The 8,976-nt window shown below is 41.1% G+C and overlaps 1 long non-coding RNA gene across 1 annotated transcript; it reads right to left on the bottom strand.

Moving 5' to 3' along the window:
- Positions 1-441: 441 nt before the first annotated feature.
- LOC139029489 (uncharacterized) lies at positions 442-5,813 on the bottom strand. Its single transcript, XR_011481816.1, has 3 exons — positions 5,666-5,813; positions 2,145-3,982; positions 442-2,109 (listed from the first exon to the last, which is right to left on the bottom strand). It is a non-coding gene; the product is annotated as an uncharacterized lncRNA (long non-coding RNA).
- Positions 5,814-8,976: the final 3,163 nt, after the last annotated feature.

Below are 8,976 nucleotides of genomic sequence, written 5' to 3'. Positions count from 1 at the left end.
AGAGAACACTCAGGTACCAAGGACAGAACAATCCAACAACATAGCCTACAGACAGGTATCTTGGCATACCAAAGTGCCTCGGAGACACGGGTGAGAGTGCCACAGAATCATACATGGTTCATTCTTGAATTGTGGTGGCATGTGTCCCTTTGCAACCATGAAAAACTGACAAATAGTTAGACAATAATAAAACAATTTGTATTTATTATGGATCCCCATTAGCTGCTGCCAAGGCAGCAAAATTAAGGCAGTTTATACAATTGTAAAAACAATACATTCACAGACTGTGTGCCCTCAGGTCCCCTACTCCACCACATATATACAGTACAAAATCCATGTGCGCGTGAGTGTATAGTGCGTATGCTATCGTGTGTTTATGCTCCTCTGTTTGTATTGATTCACAGTCCCCGCTGTTCCATAAGGTGTTTAAACATTTTTAAAAATATTATATTTTTTTGTATCAAATTTTTGTGCTTGCATGAGTTACGAGATTTGGAATAGAGTTCCATGTAGTCATGGCTCTATTTAGTACTGTGCGCTTTCCATATTCTGTTCTGGACTTGGGGACTGTGAAGAGACCTCTTGTGACATGTCTTGTGGGGATATGCATGGGTGTCCGAGCTGTGCGCCAGTAGTTCAAACAGACAGCCTGGTGCATTCAACATGTCAATTCCTCTCATAAATACAAGCAGTGATGAAGTCAATCTCTCCTCCATTTTGAACCAGGAGAGATTGACATGCATATTATTAATATTAGCTCTCTGTGTACATCCAAGGGCCAGCCGCGCTGCCCTGTTCTGAACCAGTACTGTGTGCCTCCCATAGTCTGTTCTGYACTTGGGGACTGTGAAGAGACCTCTTGCYGGGTATGCATGGGTGTCAGAACTGTGTGCCAGTAGTTCAGACAGACAGCTTGGTGCATTCAACATGTCAACACCGCTCATAAAAAAGTAGTGATGAAGTCAATCCCTCCTCCACATTCAGCCAGGAGAGATTAATATTAGCTCCACGTGTACATCCAAGGGCCAGCCGTGCTGCCGTATTCTGATCCAATTGCAATTTACCTAAGTCCTTCTTTGTGGCACCTGACCACACSACTGAACAGTAGTCCAGGTGCGACAAAACTAGGGCCTGTAGGACCTGCCTTGTTGACAGTGCTGTCAAGAAGGTAGAGCAGCGCCTTATCATAGACATACTTCTCCACCTCTTACCTACTGTAATGCAAATCCATTAAACAATGTATTAACAGAAAGTTTTGCAGTATAAAGTACTTAGGATAAGTAATCTCATTGGCTTGTCCCAGTAGTGATGTGTGAAGTTGTAGTGACATTTTGGGGATTTAGAGCTATATATTATTTTGAATGTTAGAAAATGAAAAAGGTATTTAATATATTGTATAGATCAATAAAAACAAAGGCTATTAAAACACTTTTTTTTTTACTACTATATCTGTCCCTCAGTTTTATTTCCTTGGTGTTACCGCCTTGAAAACCACTCATTACAAAGATATACAAGGACCTCGACCATTCCATCCAGTGGAAAACATCGGGGGAGGGGGTCTTTATTAAAGTAAATTGTTAGCTAATCACACTTTTTTTTAAATTATGTCATACATTTGAGGATTCCATTGATAATGTGGTGTGTCTAAATCCAGTGTCATTTGGGGTTAGTCAATTTAAAAAGGGAAATAACATTATGAGCTAAATTATTAATCATATCCCTTTAGTCAACTATTTTATGCGTTAATGACCTTAGATTTAAGCATCTGTGGCCTCCGTTTAAGAAAATCCTCAATAAAACAAAATTCTCATTGGTGTTACGACTCCTACTGGTGGCACAATGTTATCCTAATGGTAAATACATTTCAATAAATACAAATCTAGAAAGAATGTTGTTTTTAATTACGCCATACCCAAATGCCACCGCAATTCAAGAACGACTCTGGTATAAAAATATTGATTTGCTGATGTTGGTAAAGCCGGCTCTCAACACAGGTCATTGGTACTTGGTCTCCTCCTTTTCTCTTGTCCTCCGATGATTTAAAAAAAATGTTATCTTTATTTAACTAGGCAAGTCAGTTAAGAACAAATTCTTATTTTCAATGACGGCCTAGGAACAGTGGGTTAACTGCCTTGTTCAGGGGCAGAACGACAGATTTGATGATGTCGCAGTCTCCATCTTAAACCTCATCTGGAAGAAGTCTGTCGTGTCTGAGTATGTGAAACCTGGGAGAGAGTATTTCAGGTGGATGGCTTGGCAACTCAAATACAGCAGTGCAACAGGCTAGCTCACGAAACAGATTATTTGTTATTTTACAAACACAGTCAAATACAAAACACGAGAGCATCCTACAAACAGGCTGTGAAGGCCAGAGGGGAAGTCAAAACACAATGGAATACTGAGAAGCACTGTGACCTCTGCCCATGTGTGATGTCAGAGAGATGACCCAGGACAGTGTGTGCTTTGGGATACCTTCAAACAACTAAATAGCAGCTCAAAGGTCTCCATGATCCCCCATAGACAACAAAATATACACGTCAGGGAAATTCTAAATAGGACAACATCATTACTGAGAATTCAGAATCAGAAAACGGATAATACATATAGTAGATTCTAGAATGTTGATACTCAGAATTGAAAGAAACCAGTGAGCTTTAGATCTGGCTGCCTCAGAAGGTTGCACAGAGAACCATTGCGATGGCACTGCCAATCTTCAGTTATCATAGTACTGTACTTGACAGGCACACAGCACCGGTACCATGATAACTGAAAATGGACAGTTCATAGTCTGAGGTCTAACTCTGAGAGGATTGATGAACCCACTGTCCTCCTGATTGAGCCACCTGATGAGACACTACAAGGTATAACATGTCAACACACACACGTAGAAATTTAAATGTAACTGAAAACGGACAGTTCATAGTCGGAGGTCTGACAGAGGAGTGACGCACTCCTCCTGAATGAGCCGCCTCCTGGCTGACTGCTCCTGAATGAGCCGCCTCCTGGCTGACTGCTCCTGAATGAGCCGCCTCCTGGCTGACTGCTCCTGAATGAGCCGCCTCCTGGCTGACTGCTCCTGAATGAGCCGCCTCCTGGCTGACTGCTCCTGAATGAGCCGCCTCCTGGCTGACTGGTATCAGGGGGTACAATGTAAACACATGGAGAAACACACACCAACATTCATATAGTCCTCTCTGTAGCTCAGTTAGACCAGCAGTACGTGAAATGTATGCACGCATTAGATAAAAGCATCTGCTAAATGGCATATATTATTATATATTAAGTACAAATGTAAACACACACCAACTTACAGTATATGTAGAAACACACCAATACTCAAGTAGATATGTTAAACAGAAGGTTACAAGCTATTTACCATTATGGCTTGGTCTTAACTTATTAACATTGGGATATTAATTGGTTAGATTACATTTCAAAATTTTCTCGCGAGATAATTAAATTCAAAATTAAAACAAAATGTGCTTTAAATATTAGTTATTTTTCAATCATTTGTAAAACGGCATTGTTGGTTAAGGGTTGTAAGTAAGCATTTCACTGTAAGGTGAACCTGTTGTTTTCCGTGCATGTGACAAATAACATTTTATTAAAACAATATTTTGAAGTTCGTAGAAGAATCCAAAGTATTCACCCTAAATGTTTTGCACAAATCGACAAACAAATGATTCTACAAAAATGCGAACAAATGTTTATRGGAAATGACAGAAAATATACTTGTTTGCGTTCCACCTTCAAGTTAGTCCCCGTTTTTTTGTTATGCTTTCAGCAGTTTCCGTTATAGGAATTCCTGCTACAGGAGAGAACTTTGGATCGGACGTCCTGCCAAGCCGACTGTGAAAAAAATACAAATAAAGGTACGTGTATGGAGAGAGAGGTGGCCGTGCAGCGCAATACATACATGTTCTTGGCCCAGGGTCATGTACATGAGTGCCAGGCTCTGATTGGTTGAGTCGATACAGCCGACCTGAAAGACAGAGTAAAGTGGTGGGGTGTCAGTGTATCAGAAACAACAGCACAACACACAAATGTCACAAGGGGAGCGACTTGATGTCCTCAAAGTGAAATGTGGCATTGTGGTCAAGCAGATTAGACTGATCATTTAGTGTTATGCTGGTATTCAAAATTCAACATTGATATAACCCATCTAGGAATACTTACAATATTAGTGCTAGTGACACAACAAGTATAGCAGCTCTGATATTGAAGTATTTGCAATTTCAAAGGGTTTCCAGACAGACAGGGTTTCAGTATTCAGGTTTTTAGTCTGGAAGACACAGAGGGTGGGTAGTCTGGAAGACACAGAGGGTGGGTAGTCTGGAAGACACAGAGGGTGGGTAGTCTGGAAGACACAGAGGGTGGGTAGTCTGGAAGACACAGAGGGTGGGTAGTCTGGAAGACACAGAGGGTGGGTAGTCTGGCTGTCTGCATCACATGCCATGTCAGCATGCAGTGTCAGTGACTGTGGCCTTTATGCCTAAAATCTGGTCTTCAGCTTGAATATGATTCAATTACTTAACCACTTTATCTTAGAACTAAGGCAACATTGTCTCACGTCATTCCGTGTTCCATGAGACTACTGGGATTCCAAACTCAGTTTTTTGTCAGAACCAAATATGTAGGAAAGGTCTGTCCTGATGAAAACGTAACAGAAACAGGACATAAGAGCTACATTGAAAATCATATTATAAAAAACACAGTCTAGACCTAGCATTTACAATGGTCATTTTCAAACCGTAACATTGCATAAGGAGATCTTCTCTCACGACAAAGTATCCCTCTCCCACTTCAACCAGTCTACAAACCTCCTGATGGGACACTAAGCAACTGCAGTCACGAGGCTTGTAAACAGATGCTTAGGTTAGAACCTCAAGACTCATCATTGAATCATATCAGGTTTTCCACTAAAGCCATCAACATAGATGAATAACCCTGACATCTGCTTCCATACATGTAAACAAACACTACACAATATCAGTTTTAGAGTGAGGAGGTTTTTGAGGATGCTCATTAAACATGGCCCTGTTCTCAACTGTCATTGGGTGAGGCCTGAGGGGAAATGTCTAGAATCCACAGCTCCAATATGTTTTCAGTTGCAGCCATTCTCGCCTTTCAAATGATCAGACCCTGTGACCTAGACATTACACACTACAATGAGTGAGTGGAAAGAAAGGGGGGGGGAATGTTGTTCTCAATTCAAGCCATTGCCATTATATTTGGCATCTCCTGACCTGGCCGATGTGAAATTGTAAAATTGAATTAGTTCACATTGGAAGCCATTACATTGATAAATAATTTTGCCAAGAAACAAGGATGCCAAGGGAGTGGTATAATTCCCTGCCCAAGAAGCGTAGTTGTCTCTAAACAACAAGGAATATGAACTTTTWAAAAAGTATTCCACTATGTTGGTCTGTCATCATGCATAGAAAAATCATCAGAAGCGCAAGGAGACATATGACATAAGGTAACATATGGTCAATTACTGGACGTAACAAACTTGCAATCGGTCTTCAACCAGACATACAACAAACATGCAGATACTGTCAAATAATTTCAAACCGAAAAGTTCAAGCTCACATACTTCATATCATATTTAACAATTTGCTAAATCCACTAAATTGAGTCAACTTTCAACAGATAAATAACTCACATAAATAGTCCACCACTACGTACATCAGCTCTCCTCACCGGGCGCTCCTAAATGCAGTGATGATAACATAGCTCCCGTTTACTACGACCGCTAAGCTAGCTGCCCGCCTGCCGACCTGCTGCCAGTACTACTCATTAGCCACTGAACAAACACACAGAGGCCTCAAAAATAAACCTTATATGCTTCAAATATTAACCATTCCCAGGAGACCCCAGTGACTCCTCTATCGCCTAGTCTTCTCCTTCCCTCCTCTCGGCCAATGAGCAGACTCTCTCCACGGGCCTAGTTTAGTAGAAAAGAGAACAACAATACTGGGCATTCAAAATGATTCATCAAATTCTCCTGGATAACTGGACTCACATGCTCTTATGAAGGGGGTGACCAGTGGGAGTCAGGAGTAAATTGGTGTCAGACTCAGTAGCTAATTTAATATTTTTTTTATAAAGTGCATTTTGACTCTTAAAAGAGGAGAGTTCTGCATCACATTCACATCGTTATCATATCACCATATAGATGCAGTGAATTAACTTTCAATTCTAATTATAAAAATGCGAAATAGGCATTGGTCTGAAGCGGGGAAAAACGAAGGAAATTCACATGAGCACCACAATGCCTACTACTCCAGCCATGCTCTACCAAGGTTTTCCACCACACAGCTTTCACCTACTACAGTAGCTGTGTTACTTCAAACAATGTGTAGGCAGGTTGTTTAGGATTCAAACCTTCTCAAAACAGCCTAATTCATACTCTTGGAGGAGGTGCTCCCACAATAATGTAATCTTCACACGTACACCACACTAATCCCATTACACTACCTTTTCAAACTTTTTATTTTTAGAAAACAAGATTTGCTTTTATACTAACAAGACCATCATGCTTGATTGATTGAGCTGTTTTGTATTGTAGTAACGTGGTGCCTGCCTGTATTTCCCTAAACATGTATTTAGAAATTCATGTCATTGATAAAATAAAATGTCTAAATGTTTTTTATTTAACTAGGCAAGGGGTCAGTAGGTACCCAACATAACCACAACTCCATATCCACATACTACCTCAATCCGCCTGACTAACCAGTGTCTGTATGTAGCCTTGCTACTTTTATAGCCTCGCTACTGTATATAGCCTGTCTTTTTACTGTTGTTTTATTTCTTTACTTACCTATTGTTCACCTAATAWTTTTTTTTGCACTATTGGTTAGTGCACTATTGGTAAGTAAGCATTTCACTGTAAGGTCTACACCTGTTGTATTCGGCGCACGTGACAAATAAACTTTGATTTGATGTGGATGGAGTGTGTTGGACACAGTAACTCATACACACCACTTGACCTTTCCAACATGTTGTTGTGTTACAGKCGGAATTTAAAATGGATTCCATTGAAATTGTGTCACTGGCCTACACACTATACTTCATAATGTCAAAGTGGAATTATGTTTACAAATTAATAAAACATTTAAAAGCTGAAAATGTCAAGTCAATAAGTATTCAACTCCTTTGTTACTGCAAGCCTAAATACACTCAGGAGTAAACATGTGCTTAACAGGCAGACGAAGGCAGTCTTGTCCTGACTGACGGGATCCATTGCCACCTGTCAATATCCGCTGTTCAGATCCAGATGACTGAAAATAGTTGCTCCAGCCAGAGATTCCTTTATGACATTGATGTTCGGTAGAGGAAAGTCATCGCTTCAGCCTGAAATCAGTSCATTTCCAGGTTGAAAAGGTCAGAGCGCAGCCAATGGGATGGTTCTGACATCAAACTGGTCAGTCCAATGAAGAACATAAAGTTCAGGCCAAGGACCACAGCAAATGCAAGGCACGGATCTGGAATAGTCACAGGAAGGGTGATAATCTCATCATGCAGCTTTATCTCCATATCAATCCAGCCCTAGGGATTGGTCGGTTCTCCATCGGCCAAGTACAATGGTCTTTCCTCCCAGGTTCGAAGCTCCTCATGCAGTAATACCATCTTTCTCCAGAGGGGCTCCTGCATCAGGGTGTAAGTTGACCCTGTGTCCATTATGGCTTTCCTTCTCCAGTTCCTAACAGTCAAGGGGACCAACAGTTGTTGAGGAATAGGAATAAGACAGCTAGCGGTCTGAAGGCTTCATGGATGGCATTGAGACCGACCCAATTGAATGGAAGCCCCCATGCCTGTCAGTCTTCTGTCCTTTGACCTTTTTCTGTATCCTAACGCTGGCCATAGAGAGGGAGGAACCTGGAGGATGTTGGACCTTACACCTCCAGCACATCACTGGACTCTTGTCTTGGTTCTTGGGCACAAACTGTTGAGACGGTTTAGCCCCAGGAAAGTTGTTGGGATACCGGGATGAGGGAACAAGGTTGAGTTTAGAGGTGGGGCTTCCAGTCCTTCTCAAACTGGGTCCCAAGACACACCAGATCCTCCACATTCTGCACACGTTCGTGAAGTTGGCTGGCAAGGCGGGGAGATTCCTCAATCATAAATCGCATTTCCCCTGTGAGAGAGTTTTTCCATGTCATCCATAACATCTTTCAGGTGAGCACACACTTCTTTCACAAGAGGCCAACGCCTCTGCTTTCTGTTCCCCCTCAAGACAGGTCATGACTAAATTATGGTTAGTTTGAGTGTTTTGAAACTTAGCATTTTCCCTTGAACATCCTGTTTAGGAGAGTCTTGCTAATTATTCTGTCTCTGAACATTTTGTTAACCTCAGCCACACATCTTTCTGATGGGCCTCCACACTTCCATTAAGTTTTGTGAATGCCATTCTTCTGCATTGTAAAACTATACTGAACAAAAATATAAACACAACATGTAAGTCCCATGTTTCATGAGTTGAAATAAAAGATCACAGAAATGTCCATATGCATAAAAAAAGCTTATTTCTCTCAGATTTTGTGCATATATATATCCCTTTAAAAAAAAATGTATATCCCTGTTATTGAGCATTTGTCCTTTACTAAGATAATCCATCCACCTGACAGGTGTGGAATATCAAGAAGCTGATTAAACAGCATGAGCATTACACAGGTGCACCTTGTGCTGGGGGACAATAACATGCCACTCAAATGTGCAGTTTTGTTACACAACACAATGCCACAGATGTCTCAAGTTAAGGGAGTGTGCAATTGGCAGGCTGATTGCAGGAATGTCTACCAGAACTGTCTGGTGGTAATGGGGCTACATTATCAAACATGTCAGTGGTCATACCTTCCTGTGTGGTTTCCTGTATACAACAAGAGTTCCCTGATCCTGGTGCAAATACACAGGATTTCCCACTCCTCATATTGACTGATAAATTTAATAATAAAAAAAGACAATACAAGTAAA

This window comes from Salvelinus sp. IW2-2015, linkage group LG20 (assembly GCF_002910315.2).
Source record: "Salvelinus sp. IW2-2015 linkage group LG20, ASM291031v2, whole genome shotgun sequence".
Taxonomy (NCBI): domain Eukaryota; kingdom Metazoa; phylum Chordata; class Actinopteri; order Salmoniformes; family Salmonidae; genus Salvelinus; species Salvelinus sp. IW2-2015.
The sequence above is the reverse complement of the archived record's forward strand: the minus strand, read 5'-3'. Positions and strand labels throughout refer to the sequence as shown.